A 17,020-nucleotide genomic window follows, 5' to 3' on the forward strand; every position below is an offset into this window, starting at 1 on the left:
ATCGACAAGATAGGACAGAGCTAGACCGTGTAGTATTTTATACGTAAGTAGTAAAACCTTAAAGTCACATCTTAAGTGCACAGGAAGCCAGTGCAGGTGAGCCAGTATAGGCGTAATATGATCAAACTTTCTTGTTCTTGTCAAAAGTCTAGCAGCCGCATTTTGTACCAACTGTAATTTTTTAATGCTAGACATAGGGAGACCCGAAAACAATACGTTACAGTAGTCGAGACGAGACGTAACGAATGCATGAATAATGATCTCAGCGTCGCTAGTGGATAAAATAGAACGAATTTTAGCGATATTACGGAGATGAAAGAAGGCCGTTTTAGTAACACTCTTAATGTGTGACTCAAAGGAGAGAGTTGGGTCGAAGATAATACCCAGATTCTTTACTGATTCGCCTTGTGTAATTGTTTGGTTGTCAAATGTTAAGGTGGTATTATTAAATAAATGTCGGTGTTTAGCAGGACCGATAATCAGCATTTCCGTTTTCTTGGCGTTGAGTTGCAAGAAGTTAGCGGACATCCATTGTTTAATTTCATTAAGACACGCCTCCAGCTGACTACAATCCGGCGTGTTGGTCAGCTTTAGGGGCATGTAGAGTTGGGTGTCATCAGCATAGCAATGAAAGCTAACACCGTATTTGCGTATGATGTCGCCTAGCGGCAACATGTAAATACTAAAGAGTGCAGGGCCAAGAACCGAACCCTGAGGAACTCCACACGTTACCTTAACATAGTCCGAGGTCACATTATTATGGGAGACGCATTGCATCCTGTCAGTAAGATAAGAGTTAAACCACGACAAAGCTAAGTCTGACATACCAATACGTGTTTTGATACGCTCTAATAAAATATTATGATCGACGGTATCGAAAGCAGCGCTAAGATCAAGAAGCAGCAACATAGATGACGCATCAGAATCCATCGTTAGCAGTAGATCATTAGTCATTTTTGCGAGGGCTGTCTCCGTAGAGTGATTTGCCCTGAAACCGGATTGAAAAGGTTCACAGAGATTGTTAGACACTAAGTGTTCATTTAGCTGCTGTGCGACAATTTTTTCGAGGATTTTCGAAATAAAGGGAAGGTGGGACACCGGTCGGTAGTTTACCATGAGGTCAGGATCAAGGTTAGGTCTTTTGAGCAGAGGATGAATAACCGCTTTCTTGAATGCTAGGGGAACAGTGCCAGAGGAAAGTGATAAGTTTATAATATTTAGCACTGATGGACCTAATAATACAAAAAGCTCCTATATATACGATATTATGATTGGTGTCATGATCTGTTGCCCGGATCATGTTTTGTGGCGTTAAAGACTTCCTTAGTTCTGTTTCAGCACCACTGGGTTTGTGTTTTCTTGGTTGCTGTGGGTGCTGATTATTTTCACCTGCCTCTAATTAGTGTTCGAGACGCTCACCTGCTCCCGGGCACTAACCAGAGAGTTATTTATTCCTGCTTTTCGCCACACTCAGTCTGGCTGTTTTGTTTGCTTCATGCAACAAGTTGTGTACCTTTTTGATTCCTGAGCTTAGCTTCGCCATTTGTTTGCCTGTTTCTATGCTAAGCTTTTGCTTTTTCCTTAGCTTCCCGTGTTGTCGGCACGCTTTCCTGTGCTTTTGTATTTTGACCGATTTGTGGAGAATAAATCATTAACCTACCTGCACGCTGCCTCCGGAGTTCCGTCTGCGTCCTGGAAAAACGATCGGGACATTAACATACGACCCCACCGTAACAATTTGTGTTGTTAAAATGTCAGCACCAAATACATTTTTAATGTTTTTTTTTTTTTTTAAATGCCACTTTTTTGTTGAATCACTGTGATTTTCTTAGAGTAAACGTGCAATTAGTATAAATGCCATGTGGTGACATTTTATGTTTTTTGGTGATTCTACGCAATTGTTCCTGTTACTTTCAGTCCTGTAATGTCGTGGTTAAAATAAACTTATTTAGATCAGGATCAAATTGCCTGAGATGAAGAAAAATACACATTTTGGGTAATTCAATAAGTGTATTACCAGATATAGAGTTGAAAAAAGAAAGAAAAAGTAGTTTATTTTCAACGTGGTATAAAAACAAAAAAATGTCCCATATTCGTTGAAATTGCCCATTGTGGAGGGGGGGCGTGGCCTGCGGGCCTGCCGTGGAACGGTGTGTGCCAGGACCGGCCAGGTGGGCCTTGTTATCTAATCACCTGTCGCCTTTATTAGCAGCAGCCGGAATGAGACACGCTGTTGGAGTTGGAGTGGGAGCTAGAGAGAGAGAGAGAGACACGAACAAAGAGAAAAACATTTTGCTGGAAAGCAAAAGCCTCTCCATATTTAAGAAAATAAAACAAAGTTGTACCCTGAATTCCGGGCTCTCCTGGCAGTGTGTGATTGTCCGAAGAACCCACTAGAGGGAAACCTCTACACCCATATATTGTTCTTTCATTAATTCTAATCATAAAGTTTTTCATGTGTAGGTCTAGGGAAATGTACATAGTTCTGCCTTACAGTGATGTGTTTTTTAATAAATACAATAAACAACATCAATATTAGACAAAGGATTTTTTTTCCAATTATTTCGTACAAACCAACAGCAGTATAGATTCAACAACTAAAATGTAATACACTCAAAGTTCGATATAACGCAGCCCAATATAACGCAATATTTTATAAAAGGCGATCGTGCCATGGAACCCGAATTTTCACCCGTTTACGTGACGGTGTGGTGGCTGTAGGACTAGCCCACGAGCTAAATCTGTTATGCAACTTAGCCGACTTATCGTAGTTTGTAGGCCGTTTGGGCTGCTACAAAGGGGGCTAGTTGGCTCAATTTGGCTAACACTAGCAAGCGTATCCACGGCATCTAAAGTTATATATATATATATATATATATATATATATATGTCTTAATAAGGTTATCCAAAAAATAGTGCTCGATACCGTAGTAGAGCGCAATATATGTACCGTATTTTCCGCACTATAAGGCGCACCGGATTATTAGCCGCACCTTCAATGAATTACATATTTCATAACTTTGTCCACCAATAAGCCGCCCCGGATTATAAGCCGCGCCTACGCTGCGCTAAAGGGAATGTCAAAAAAACAGTCAGATAGTTCAGTCAAACTTTAATAATATATTGAAAACCAGCGTTCTAACAACTCTGTCCCAAAATGTACGCAAATGTGCAATCACAAACATAGTAAAATTCAAAATGGTGTAGAGCAATAGCAACATAATGTTGCTCGAACGTTAATGTCACAACACACAAAATAAACATAGCGCTCACCTTCTGAAGTTATTCTTCATTCGTAAATCCTTCGAATTCTTCGTCTTCGGTGTCCGAATTGAAAAGTTGCGCAAGCGTGGGATCCAAAAATGGCCGGCTCCGTCTCGTCGAAGTCATCGGATTCAGTGTCGCTGTTGTTGTGCAGCAGTTCTGTGAATCCTGCCTTCCGGAAAGCTCGGACCACAGTTGTGACCGAAATATCTGCCCAGGCATTTACGATCCACTGGCAAATGTTGGCGTATGTCGTCCGGCGCTGTCTGCCCGTCTTAGTGAAGGTGTGTTCGCCTTCGGAGCTGTGTGAAAAAAGCCACCCGGCCTCTTCGCGTAAACTTCCCTTAACCACTCGCTCATCTTTTCTTCATCCATCCATCCCTTCGAGTTAGCTTTTATGATGACGCCGGCTGGAAAGGTCTCTTTTGGCAAGGTCTTCCTTTTGAATATCACCATGGGTGGAAGTTAGCATGGCAAGCTAGAACCACAGTGAAGGATGACTTCTCATTCCCTGTGGTGCGAATATTCACCGTACGTGCTCCCGTTCCACAGTGCGGTTCACAGGAATATCAGTTGCTGTGAAATACGGTAGTAATCCGTGTGCGGATGGAGAGATTGCGTCTTTTTATGAACCGGATCCTTGTCGCTTAGTAGGAGCCATTTTGTGGTCTTTACAGATGTAAACAGGAAATGAAACGTACGGTGATATCCGCGCGTTTTTTCTTCTTCTTCCGGGGGCGGGTGGTTGCTTACAGTAGAAGAAGAAGCGCTTCCTGTTCTATGGGGGCGGGTGCTTTCCTTGGCGGTTGCTTGCGTAGAAGAAGAAGCGCTTCCTGTTCTACCGGGAAAAAAGATGGCGGCTGTTTACCGAAGTTGCGAGATCGAAACTTTATGAAAATGAATCGTAATAAAGCGCACCGGGTTATAAGGCGCACTGTCAGCTTTTGAGAAAAATTGTGGTTTTTAGGTGCGCCTTATAGTGCGGAAAATACGGTATGTGTGGGGGAAAAAAATCACAAGACTATTTCATCTCTACAGGCCTGTTTCATGAGGGGGGTACCCTCAATCGTCAGGAGATTTTAATGGGAGCATTCGCATACCATGGTTTATATAGGGCACAGAGTGGGTGGGTACAGGCTGGCCTAGGGGCGTGGTGATTTTTAACATGCCTCAAAACAGCAGCTTTGGAATTTGGGACATGCTCTCCCTGAGAGAGTATGAGGAGGTTGAGGTGGGCAGGGTTGCGGGGGGTGTATATTGTAGCGTCTCGGAAGAGTTAGTGCTGCAAGGGGTTCTGGGTATTTGTTCTGTTGTGTTTATGTTGTGTTACGGTGCGGATGTTCTCCCGAAATGTGTTTGTCATTCTTGTTTGGTGTGGGGGTTCACAGTGTGGCGCATATTTGCAACAGTGTTAAAGTTGTTTATACGGCCACCCTCATTGCATTCACTTGTGTGTGTGAAAAGCCGTAAATATTATGTGACTGGGCCGGCACGCAAAGGCAGTGCCTTTAAGGTTTATTGGCGCTCTGAACTCCTCCCTACATCCGTGTACACAGCGGCGTTATAAAAAGTCATACATTTTACCTTTTGAAACCGATACCGATAATTTTGAAACCGATACCGATAATTTACGATATCACATTTTATAGCACGATATCACATTTTATAGCATTTATCGGCCGTCCTTTATCGGACATCCTTAATATATATATATATATATATATATATATATATATATATATATATATATATATATATATATATATATATATATATATATATATATATATATATATATATATATATATATATATATAAAACCTCTGCATGAGAAGGGCGGAAGAAGAACACAAAGCCATACTCACGTTTTTGTCAGGGTTGTCACTGACAGTTTGGTTATGTTTGGGTTTTCCTCTGTTTGTGTTTAATTTCCTGTCAGCGCTCTTATTTTGGTTCCAGTTCCTGCACGTCTCCCTGAGTGCTCGTTTCCCTCACCTGTCCCTGATTGGCAGCCATGCACACCTCAGGCTACTATTTATACCTGCCTCGCCCTGCAGTCAGTGCTGGAGGATTGTATGCTATAGACCAGGGGTGCTCATTACGTCGATCGCGAGCTACCGGTCAATCTCGGAGGGTGTGTCAGTCGATCACCAGCCAGGCATTAAAAAAATAGTCCTAAAAATGAGCGATCATAAATCTTCACTATGACGTCACTTTCGTCACTTGATTGACATTCACGGCACCCGAGGGTCTTCTGAGATGACGCTGGCTGCTGCCAGCTCCTTAAAATTACCGACTGGAAGGCGAGAAACACTTTATTTCAACAGACTCTGGCGCCGTACCTGTCGTCAAAACTCCAAAGACCGACTGCACAGTTGCACAGTTGCGCTAACAAAATAAGAGTCTCAGAAAGCTGGCGTGCACAAGCTAGCAAGCTACGGTGTTTCCCGACAATGTATTTCTTGTAAAGTGTATACAAAGGAGTGCGGAAGCTGGACAAATAAGATGCCAAAAACCAACCACTTTCATGTGGTATTGGACAGAAAGGAGGACTTTTTTTCTCCTCCATTCAAAAATGCGGACGTTATCAGCACCACTGTCTGATTCCAATCAATGCAAGTCATCACAATCAGGTAATACACCAACTTATATTCTTGTCTTCATGAAAGAAAGGAATCTATATGTGTTAAACATGCTTGTATTATCTTTAAACATCTTTAACTTATTAACAATATTAACTATATGTGTTAAACATGCTTGTATTATCATTAAACACCTTTAACTTATTAACAATATTAACTATATGTGTTAAACATGCTTGCATTATCTTTAAACACCTTTAACTTGTTAACAATATTAACTATGTGTTAAACATGCTTGTATTATCATTAAACACCTTTAACTTATTAACAATATTAACTATATGTGTTAAACATGCTTGTATTATCTTTAAACACCTGTAACTTGTTAACAATATTAACTATATGTGTTAAACATGCTTGTATTATCATTAAACACCTTTAACTTATTAACAATATTAACTATATGTGTTAAACATGCTTGTATTATCATTAAACACCTTTAACTTATTAACAATATTAACTATATGTGTTAAACATGCTTGTATTATCATTAAACACCTTTAACTTATTAACAATATTAACTATATGTGTTAAACATGCTTGTATTATCATTAAACACCTTTAACTTGTTAACAATATTAACTATGTGTTAAACATGCTTGTATTATCTTTAACCACCTTTAAGTTGTTAACAATATTAACTATATGTGTTAAACATGCTTGCATTATCATTAAACACCTTTAACTTGTTAACAAAAACATATATTTCATAAATAAGTAAATATAAATTATATATATGAATGAGGTAGATCCCCACGACTTGATCAATTGAAAAGTAGCTCGCCTGCAGAAAAGGTGTGAGCACCCCTGCTGTAGACTGTTCGCTGTCTCCAGTTTTCTTTGAATCCTGAATCCTGTTCCCTGCTTTCCTGGTATCCATGGTCTCCTGGTTCCTAGTTTGTGTTTTCCCTGCATTTTTTTTACATTTAAGTCATGTTTTCCCGCATAAAGCCCGCCATCTCTGCATATTGGGGTTCGTCACCAACAATTCCTGACAGTTTTTTCCTTCACCGAGTCGAGTTCTTGCTGTCTTTGGAGCGGGGGGGGGGGCTTCGGACCGAGGCTAGCTTAACTCCGTTAGCTTAGCTCCGTTAGCTTAGCAGCCAGCAAGCTGAAAGTTAAGCGGTGAAACAAAGAGACAAACAAAGTGCGTTGTAAATTCGATAAAACTACAACATGTGTTGGAGAAGAGCTAAAGAAGGCTATAAAATATTTAGAGGCACACAAAATGTAAAGATAGCACTTAGCTTTGACGACGAAGGAGTACGAAGGTGTAGAGCCGAACTAACCATACTTGCCAACCCTCCTGATTTTCCCGGGAGACTCCCGAATTTCAGTGCCCCTCCCGAAAATCTCCCGGGGCAACCATTCTCCCGAATTTCTCCCGATTTCCACCCGGACAACAATATTGGGGGCGTGCCTTAAAGGCACTGCCTTTAGCGTCCTCTACAACCTGTCGTCAAAATTAGCCTCTAGAATGGAACCGAGGTCACCTACCTAGGTTCCATTCTAGAGGCTAATCTTTCCTGTGATAAAATGGCAACCAAGGTAATCAAAAAGGTCAACCAACGAGCGAGATTTCTCTACAGAATCTCCTCTCTGGTCAACAAAAGCACCATGAGGATTCTGGCGGGAACTCTCGTTCAACCCCTTTTTCGATTACGCATGCACCTCCTGGTACTCTAGCACCTCCAAAACCCTCAAATCTAGACTCCAAACATCCCAGAACAAGCTAGTCAGATTACTTCTAGACCTCCACCCCAGATCCCACCTCACTCCTACCCACTTCTCCAAAGTGGGCTGGCTCAGGGTGGAGGACAGAGTAAAACAACTTGCACTGAGCCTAGTCTATAAAATCCGCTACACCTCCCTGATACCGAAGTACATGTCAAACTGCTTCCTTAACGTAAATGACCGCCATAACCACAACACCAGGGGGAGCTCCACTAACCACGTTAAACCCAGATTCCGATCCAACAAAGGTCTTAACTCATTCTCCTTCTATGCCACATCAATGTGGAATGCGCTCCCAACAGGTATAAAAGAAAGGGCATCTCTATACTCCTTCAAAACCGCAATAAAAGTTCACCTCCAGGCAGCTACAACCCTAAACTAACACCCTCCCCAGGTTGTTAATAATCAAATGTAAACAATCAAATGCAGATACTTTTTCTTATGCCTTCTGATCTCTCTCTCTCTCTCTCTCTCTCTGCCCACTACTTGCTGTCCATATCCTACCAAGTCAGACCTACACTGTTTCAATATCCATTTCTCTGTTCTCATTTGTTGATGACTGATGATAACAACAATTTATTTTAAATTGCCTTTTAAATGTCTATTCTTGGTGTTGGGTTTTATTTAGAGATGTCCGATAATATCGGTATCGTTTTTTGTTTTTTTTGTTTTTTTTATTAAATCAACATAAAAGACACAAGATACACTTACAATTAGTGCACCATTCCCAAAAAAAAACTCCCTCCCCCATTTACACTCATTCACACTCATTCACATAAAAGGGTTGTTTATTTCCTTTATTAATATTCTGGTTCCTACATTATATATCAATATATATCAATACAGTCTGCAAGGGATACAGTCCGTAAGCACACATGATTGTGCGTGCTGCTGGTCCACTAATAGTACTAACCTTTAACAGTTAATTTTACACATTTTCATTAATTACTAGTTTCGATGTAACTGCTTTTATATTGTTTTACTTGATTTTTTATTCAAGAAAATGTTTTTAATTTATTTATCTTATTTTATTTTTTATTTCCTATCCTATCCTTTCCTATCCCACAGGATATTTTTATATCCTGTGGGGAGTGCTCAGAGAGTATGGGGTATCGGACTGTCTGATTGTGGCTGTCCGCTCCCTGTATGATCAGTGCCAGAGCTTGGTCCGCATTGCCGGCAGTAAGTCGGACACGTTTCCAGTGAGGGTTGGACTCCGCCAAGGCTGCCCTTTGTCACCGATTCTGTTCATAACTTTTATGGACAGAATTTCTAGGCGCAGTCAAGGCGTTGAGGGGATCCGGTTTGGTGGCTGCAGGATTAGGTCTCTGCTTTTTGCAGATGATGTGGTCCTGATGGCTTCATCTGGCCAGGATCTTCAGCTCTCACTGGATCGGTTCGCAGCTGAGTGTGAAGCGACTGGGATGAGAATCAGCACTTCCAAGTCCGAGTCCATGGTTCTCGCCCGGAAAAGGGTGGAGTGCCATCTCCGGGTTGGGGAGGAGATCTTGCCCCAAGTGGAGGAGTTCAAGTACCTCGGAGTCTTGTTCACGAGTGAGGGAAGAGTGGATCGTGAGATCGACAGGCGGATCGGTGCGGCGTCTTCAGTAATGCGGACGCTGTATCGATCCGTTGTGGTGAAGAAGGAGCTGAGCCGGAAGGCAAAGCTCTCAATTTTCCCATCCTCACCTATGGTCATGAGCTTTGGGTTATGACCGAAAGGACAAGATCACGGGTACAAGCGGCCGAAATGAGTTTCCTCCGCCGGGTGGCGGGGCTCTCCCTTAGAGATAGGGTGAGAAGCTCTGCCATCCGGGAGGAGCTCAAAGTAAAGCCGCTGCTCCTCCGCATCGAGAGGAGCCAGATGAAGTGGTTCGGGCATCTGGTCAGGATGCCACCCGAACGCCTCCCTAGGGAGGTGTTTAGGGCACGTCCCACCGGTCGGAGGCCGCGGGGAAGACCCAGGACACGTTTGGAAGACTATGTCTCCCGGCTGGCCTGGGAACGCCTCGGGGTCCCACAGGAAGAGCTGGACGAAGTGGCTGGGGAGAGGGAAGTCTGGGCTTCCCTGCTTAAGCTGCTGCCCCCGCGACCCGACCTCGGATAAGCGGAAGAAGATAGATGGATGGATGGATATTTTTTATTTTTTAAAGGACCTTATCTTCACCATACCTGGTTGTCCAAATTAGGCATAATAATGTGTTAATTCTACGACTGTATATATCGGTATCGGTAATTAAAGAGTTGGACAATAGCGGAATATCGGATATCGGCAAAAAGCCATTATCGGACATCCCTAGTTTTATCAAATACATTTCCACAAAAAATGCGACTTATACTCCAGTGCGACTTATACATGTTTTTTTTCCTTCTTTATTATGTATTTTCGGTCGGTGCGACTTATACTCCGGAGCGACTTATACTCCGAAAAATACGGTAAGAGCGCGGATAGGAAATAAGCACACAACAAGGACACACAAACCGAAGTGAAGCAACAGATCGTCACATAAGGACTTTAATATCGACCCTGGGACAGATTATTTATATGACAACCATTCGAGAATTTAGGTATGTGAAAAAGAAGAGTGGCATGAATAAACACAGGTAGATAGCCGAGAGCGGCATGGGGTGACATGTGGAAGAGTGACCCCTCCATTAGTGTGCGACTCTTTTGGTGTGGGCGAGCTCCTTTAGCCACTCGTCTGTGCCGGAGCCTGCGCTGACATGTGTGCTGTTTCTTTTCCACATCACACACGCCAACTTGTCAGATTGCAGGCGCGGGTTTTTGCCATTTTAGTCGCTCTGCGACTTGACGGCGTCTGCACCCAAAACGCATTTTGGGTGCGTGTCAACATCATCTCGTCCGTGCATCTGCAAACACCAGAGGTGGGACCAAGTCATTGTTTTGCAAGTCACAAGTAAGTCTCAAGTCTTTGCCCTCAAGTCCGAGTCAAGTCCCGAGTCAAGACAGGCAAGCCCCGAGTCAAGTCCAAAGTCAAGACTGGAAAGTCTCAAGTCAAGTCCTAAGTCCTGCATTTTGAGTTTCGAGTACTTTCAAGTCCTTTTAACCACAGACTAATATATTAACACAGATTGTGTATGCTTTTCAAACGCTGTATTTATTTATTAAAACAAGTGCATTTTAAATTGCAGGAAAGAAAATTGTGCTGACATTGCACTTTATAATAGCACTATTAACCAGTCATTTTAAACATTAACTCATTCCTTTACAGAACAAACACATTGAAAAATAAAGTGCAAATGTACTTATTTGTACAAAAGTGTTAACATTGAAAAAACATGACATATACGTGAACATAACAAAAAAGTTGTACTTTTTATGTCAGGGCCCTATGCTGCATTGCATTTGCAAAAGACCAAATTAGCCAAGAGTCTGTCAGTCATTTGTGCACGATGGGGGTGTAGTATGATGCCACCATGGCTGAAAACTCGCTCCACTGGAGCACTGGAGGCAGGCACTGCCAAGACTCTCATGGCCACTCGGAACAGTGAAGGAAGAGTCTTCATGTTCAATGCCCAGAACAAAAGGGGGGAGAGAGTTTTTTTGGGTTGGTGCACTACTTGTAAGTGTATCTTGTGTTTTTTATGTTGATTTAATTAAAAAAAGGAAAAAAAAAGAAAAAATTCTTGTGCGGCCCGATACCAATCGATCCACGGACCAGTACCGGGCCGCGGCCCGGTGGTTGGGGACCACTGAGGTAAACAACCAACAGTATGTCAGAAAGCTAGCTAAAACGGTACACATATTCATAATATAGTATACATTTTAACTGACCTTTATTTTACTATTTTTGTCTTTTTTTAGGTGGCTAAAATACGCGGTGCTGCTGACCGCCGTCTAACGTTACGTGTGATATATTGACTAACGTAACCCTGCTTAAAAAAAATCACTGAACAAAAAGTATGAATAAGATAGTGAACTGCAACAGATTCCCGTGTTTGCAATAACGTTATAACGTTAGCAGTGAGTTTACAGCCTCACTACAAATAAAAGTCACGTTACTTAGCCAATAAACGTTATCTTACATTCAAAACTTACCGTTCTTTGTGCAACTTCAAATGCCGGACGAAGTTGGAAGTTGTTGCCTCTCCATCAGTCATTTTCGAACCGCATGTGTTGCATACTGCAAACCGTTTTGTGTTGACCACCTCGTAATTTTTATACCCAAACGAAATTATTTTAGGTATCATTTTTTGTTCACTGGCGTGTGGTTTGGACATGTCTTCTTCCTGCAATTTGATTGGATGAATGCTGTGTGATGAAAACAAAGTAGATCTAATTTGATTGGCTGTTGTACTGAGACCACACCAGCTGACACACGCAACGCTGATAGACAAGTACACGATGAAAAATACGGAGCGCTCCCGAATAACTTTTTCATCTTTGGGTTTTGGGGAAAGTAGCAAGTCATGTCAAGTCATGTCAATTCAAAAGGCTCAAGTCCAAGTGAAGTCACAAGTCATTGATGTTAAAGTCTAAGTCGAGTTGCAAGTCTTTTTACATTTTGTCAAGTCGAGTCTAAAGTCATCAAATTCATGACTCGAGTCTGACTCGAGTCCAAGTCATGAGACTCGAGTCCACACCTCTGGCAAACACCCACCATTGCATTTCAGTCACACAACACACGGCTTATCCGGGCTTATGCAGGACGGTAAAAGAAAAGCGAAAATGGTTCAAATGTTAAAACATACACACGCAAAAAATGTTGGGTTAAAAAATAACCCAATTTTAACCCAACTGTTGGTTCAGAAAAGGACGGACACCTTCTTTGAGTTATTTTAACTCAACATTTTGGGTACATTTTTTCAACCCAACTCTTGCGTCGAATTATTGCACCAAAAAGTTGATTTATGACAACTTAATGTGGTTTGTTTCCAACCAAACTATTGGGTTGAATTATTTAACCCAAAAGTTGAGTTATGCTAACTAGGGATGTCCGATAATGACTTTTTGCCGATATTCCGATATTGTCCAACTCTTAATTACCGATACCGATATATACAGTCGTGGAATTAACACATTATTATGCCTAATTTGGACAACCAGGTATGGTGAAGATAAGGTCCTTTTTTAAAAATATAGATAAAATAAAATAAGATAAATAAATTAAAAACATTTTCTTGAATAAAAAAGAAAGTACAACAGTATAAAAACAGTTACATAGAAATTAGTAATTAATGAAAATGAGTAAAATTAACTGTTAGTACTATTAGTGGACCAGCAGCACGCACAATCATGTGTGCTTACGGACTGTATCCCTTGCAGACTGTATTGATATATATTGATATATAATGTAGGAACCAGAATATTAATAATAGAAAGAAACAACCCTTTTGTGTGAATGAGTGTAAATGGGGGAGGGAGGTTTTTTGGGATTGGTGTACTAATTGTAAGTGTATCTTGTGTTTTTTATGTTGATTTAATAAATTAAAAAAAAACAACCAAAAAAAACGATGCAGATAATAAGAAAACCGATACCGATAATTTCCGATATTACATTTTAAAGCATTTATCGGACAGCTCTAATGTTAACCAAATGTTGGGTGATTGTAAATAATGATAATGAGATTAATCCATAATAAAATTCCCTTCAAGAAAAAAGTAACTTTTTAATAATAATAAAAAAAAAGAAAAAGAATTTTATCCAAAAATGCATCATTCGTTGAAAAATAATTTTGAAAACCCAGAAATTTAGTTAAAATAATACCCTTACAACCCAAAAATGGATTGCTATTCATAAAAATAACTCCACAATTTAACCCAACACTAGCAACTCATAAATTGGGTTATCAAAATGTTAGAATAATTACATATGAGTTATCACACAACTCTTATGCTTAAAGGCCGTTGCTCTAGTTATTTATTGTGCTCAAGCTGTACTTTTTCTGCTTCATGCAAGGGCACACAATTTGTTATCTTCCATGGCATGTGAGGAGTGGCCTCGCCACAGATGTTTTCTGTCTTTCAGCTAGGGATGTCCGATAATGGCTTTTTTGACGATATCCGATATTCCAATATTGTCCAACTCATAATTACCGATACTGATATATGCAGTCGTGGAATTAACACATTATTATGCCTAATTTGGACAACCAGGTATGGTGAAGATAAGGTCCTTTTTTTTAAATATAAATAAAATAAAATAAGATAAATAAATTAAAAACATTTTCTTGAATAAAAAAGAAAGTAAAACGGTATAAAAACAGTTACATAGAAACTAGTAATTAATGAAAATGAGTCAAATTAACTGTTAAAGGTTAGTACTATTAGTGGACCAGCAGCACGCACAATCATGTGTGCTTACGGACTGTATCCTTGCAGACTGTATTGATATATATTGATATATAATGTAGGAACCAGAATATTAATAACAGAAAGAAACAACCCTTTTGTGTGAATGAGTGTAAATGGGGGAGGGAGGTTTTTTGGGATTGGTGTACTAATTGTAAGTGTATCTTGTGTTTTTTTATGTTGATTTAATAAATTAAAAAAAACAAAAAAAAAACGATGCAGATAATAAGAAAACCGATACCGATAATTTCCGATATTACATTTTAAAGCATTTATCGGACAGCTCTAATGTTAAACAAATGTTGGGTGATTGTAAATAATGATAATGAGATTAATCCATAATAAAATTCCCTTCAAGAAAAAAGTAACTTCTTAATAATAAAAAAATAATAATAATTTTATCCCAAAATGCATCATTCGTTGAAAAATAATTTTGAAAACCCAGAAATTGCGTTAAAATTTTCAACCCAAAAATAGATTGCTATTCATAAAAATAACTCCACAATTTAACCCAACACTAGCAACTCATAAATTGGGTTATCAAAATGTTAGATTAATTACATATGAGTTATCACACAACTCAATATATATATATATATATATATATATATATATATATATATATATATATATATATATATATATATACCGTATTTTCCGCACCATAAGGCGCCCTGGGTTATAAGCCGCGCCTTCAATGAACGGCATATTTCAAAACTTTGTCCACCTATAAGCCGCCCCGTGTTGTAAGCCGCATCTAACTGCGCTAAAGGAATGTCAAAAAAACAGTCAGATAGGTCAGTCAAACTTTAATAATATATTAAAACCAGCGTGATGTGGGCGCGCATGGAGTCGTATATCAACATGGACGTAGCTGCGTGAAAAAAGCCACCCGGCCTCTTCGCGTAAACTTAAACTTACCTTAACCACTCGCTCATCTTTTCTTCATCCATCCCTTCGAGTTAGCTTTTATGATGACACCGGCTGGAAAGGTCTCTTTTGGCAAGGTCTTCCTTTTGAATATCACCATGGGTGGAAGTTTCTGGCCATTAGCATGGCAAGCTAGAACCACAGTGAAGGATGACTTCTCATTCCCTGTGGTGCGAATATTCACCGTACGTGCTCCCGTTGTATCCACAGTGCGGTTCACAGGAATATCAAAAGTCAGTGGAACCTCGTCCATGTTGATAATGTTCTCTGGCCGGATCTTTTTTTCAGCTATCTTGTTTTTACAATATGCACGGAAAGTAGCCAGCTTTTCTTGAAAGTCTTTAGGCAGTTGCTGTGAAATAGTAATCCGTGTGCGGATGGAGAGATTGCGTCTTTTCATGAACCGGATCCCTGTCGCTTAGTAGGAGCCATTTTGTGGTCTTTACAGATGTAAACACACAAAGGAAATGAAACGTACGGTAATATCCGCGCTTCTTTTTCTTCTTCTACGCGGGCGGGTGGTTGCTTACAGTAGAAGAAGAAGCGCTTCCTGTTCTATGGGGGCGGGTGCTTACCTTGGCGGTTGCTTGCGTAGAAGAAGAAGCACTTCCTCTTCTACGGGGAAAAAAGATGGCGGCTGTTTACCGTAGTTGCGAGATCGAAACTTTATGAAAATGAATCTTAATATTAATCCATATATAAAGCGCACCGGGTTAAAAGCCGCACTGTCAGCTTTTGAGTAAATTTGTGGTTTTTAGGTGCGGCTAATAGTGCGGAAAATACGGTGTATATATATATATATATATATATATATATATATATATATATATATATCAAGAGGGACAGAGACAGCGCACAGTGCATACATGTTACCATGGCGAGAAAACATGGAGAGACTGCCAGTTATCTAGTCTCCACCAGTTGCAGAAAATGTGCCATCAGTACAACTGGACAGTGATGTTTCAGTTCCATCACCAGGACCATCAAGTGAGTCAGACGCAAACTAGTCTCATCATTGAACCAGATTCAAGGGCTGCTGAGTTGCCATCATCAGAACCCAGATCACCCACAACAAAAACCCCACCAGTGATCCGCAGGTACCCAGAAAGGTTTCGAGTACCACCAAAAAAAACTGAATCTCTGAAGACAGTATAAAAATCTGTGTTAAAGATGTACAAATACTGTTTGTATAATAAGCATGTTATTGTTTACAAATGAGGGTTAAGAGTTCAGTACTAAAAAAAAAAAAAAGAATGTGGCTTAAGTACAGTTTTTTAATTGAGCTGCTGCATTTTTTGGTTGGGTTGTTTATTTCTTTTGAGTAAATTCTACAATTCTAAAAGGGGAGGAATTTAATAGAGTGATCTATGTTTGTCTGTTGCCATCTCCTGGTGAATGTTGGCTATAGCGTACTGGGGTTACTTTTTGGTTGGCCAACGATTTACGTGGTGTTGCTCACCTGACGTCAAGTGTGTGAGTCTGCTCTGAAGTCTACAGTAAAGAGACGTACTTCATCACCTCGCCGGTTTATTGCCTCCAACTCAATATATTACAACAACATTGCTCCATGCGGACCTGGAGGGTGGAGGGGGCGTGGCTTCCAGGTCCGCCTGAATTTCGGGAGATTTTCGGGAGAAAATTTGTCCCGGGAGGTTTTCGGGAGAAGCGCTGAATTTCGGGAGTCTCCCGGAAAATCCGGGAGGGTTGGCAAGTATGTCTATATGATTAATCCGAACGCTGTGACTTTGGAACAGCGAGGGACGACCACATTCGTGACCGCATAGTTGTGGGTATCGTGGACTAAGACCTGGTTTGACGCTAACCCAAACCATACAGACTGTTCGCCAGTCCGATGAGGTGAATGCACAAGTGCACCAGCAACAAGGAGAGGCGTGCACGGCGGTGCAGGAGATCGCCCGCGGACCTGGGAAATTTGCATACAGAGGAAAACAACAGTAATAATAGTGAGCTTTTGTTAAACCTAATCAACCTATCTGGATTCGATAAGAGAATCGATAAGGAATCGGTTCGATAAGAGGATTCGATAATGGGCTCAAACATCATCCCGAGCTGCATATTTCCCATTGATAGTGTTTACTTTCATAAACCCCCCGAGACCTGGCAGAGCACCCACATC

This window comes from Nerophis lumbriciformis, linkage group LG35, assembly GCF_033978685.3.
Source record: "Nerophis lumbriciformis linkage group LG35, RoL_Nlum_v2.1, whole genome shotgun sequence".
Taxonomy (NCBI): domain Eukaryota; kingdom Metazoa; phylum Chordata; class Actinopteri; order Syngnathiformes; family Syngnathidae; genus Nerophis; species Nerophis lumbriciformis.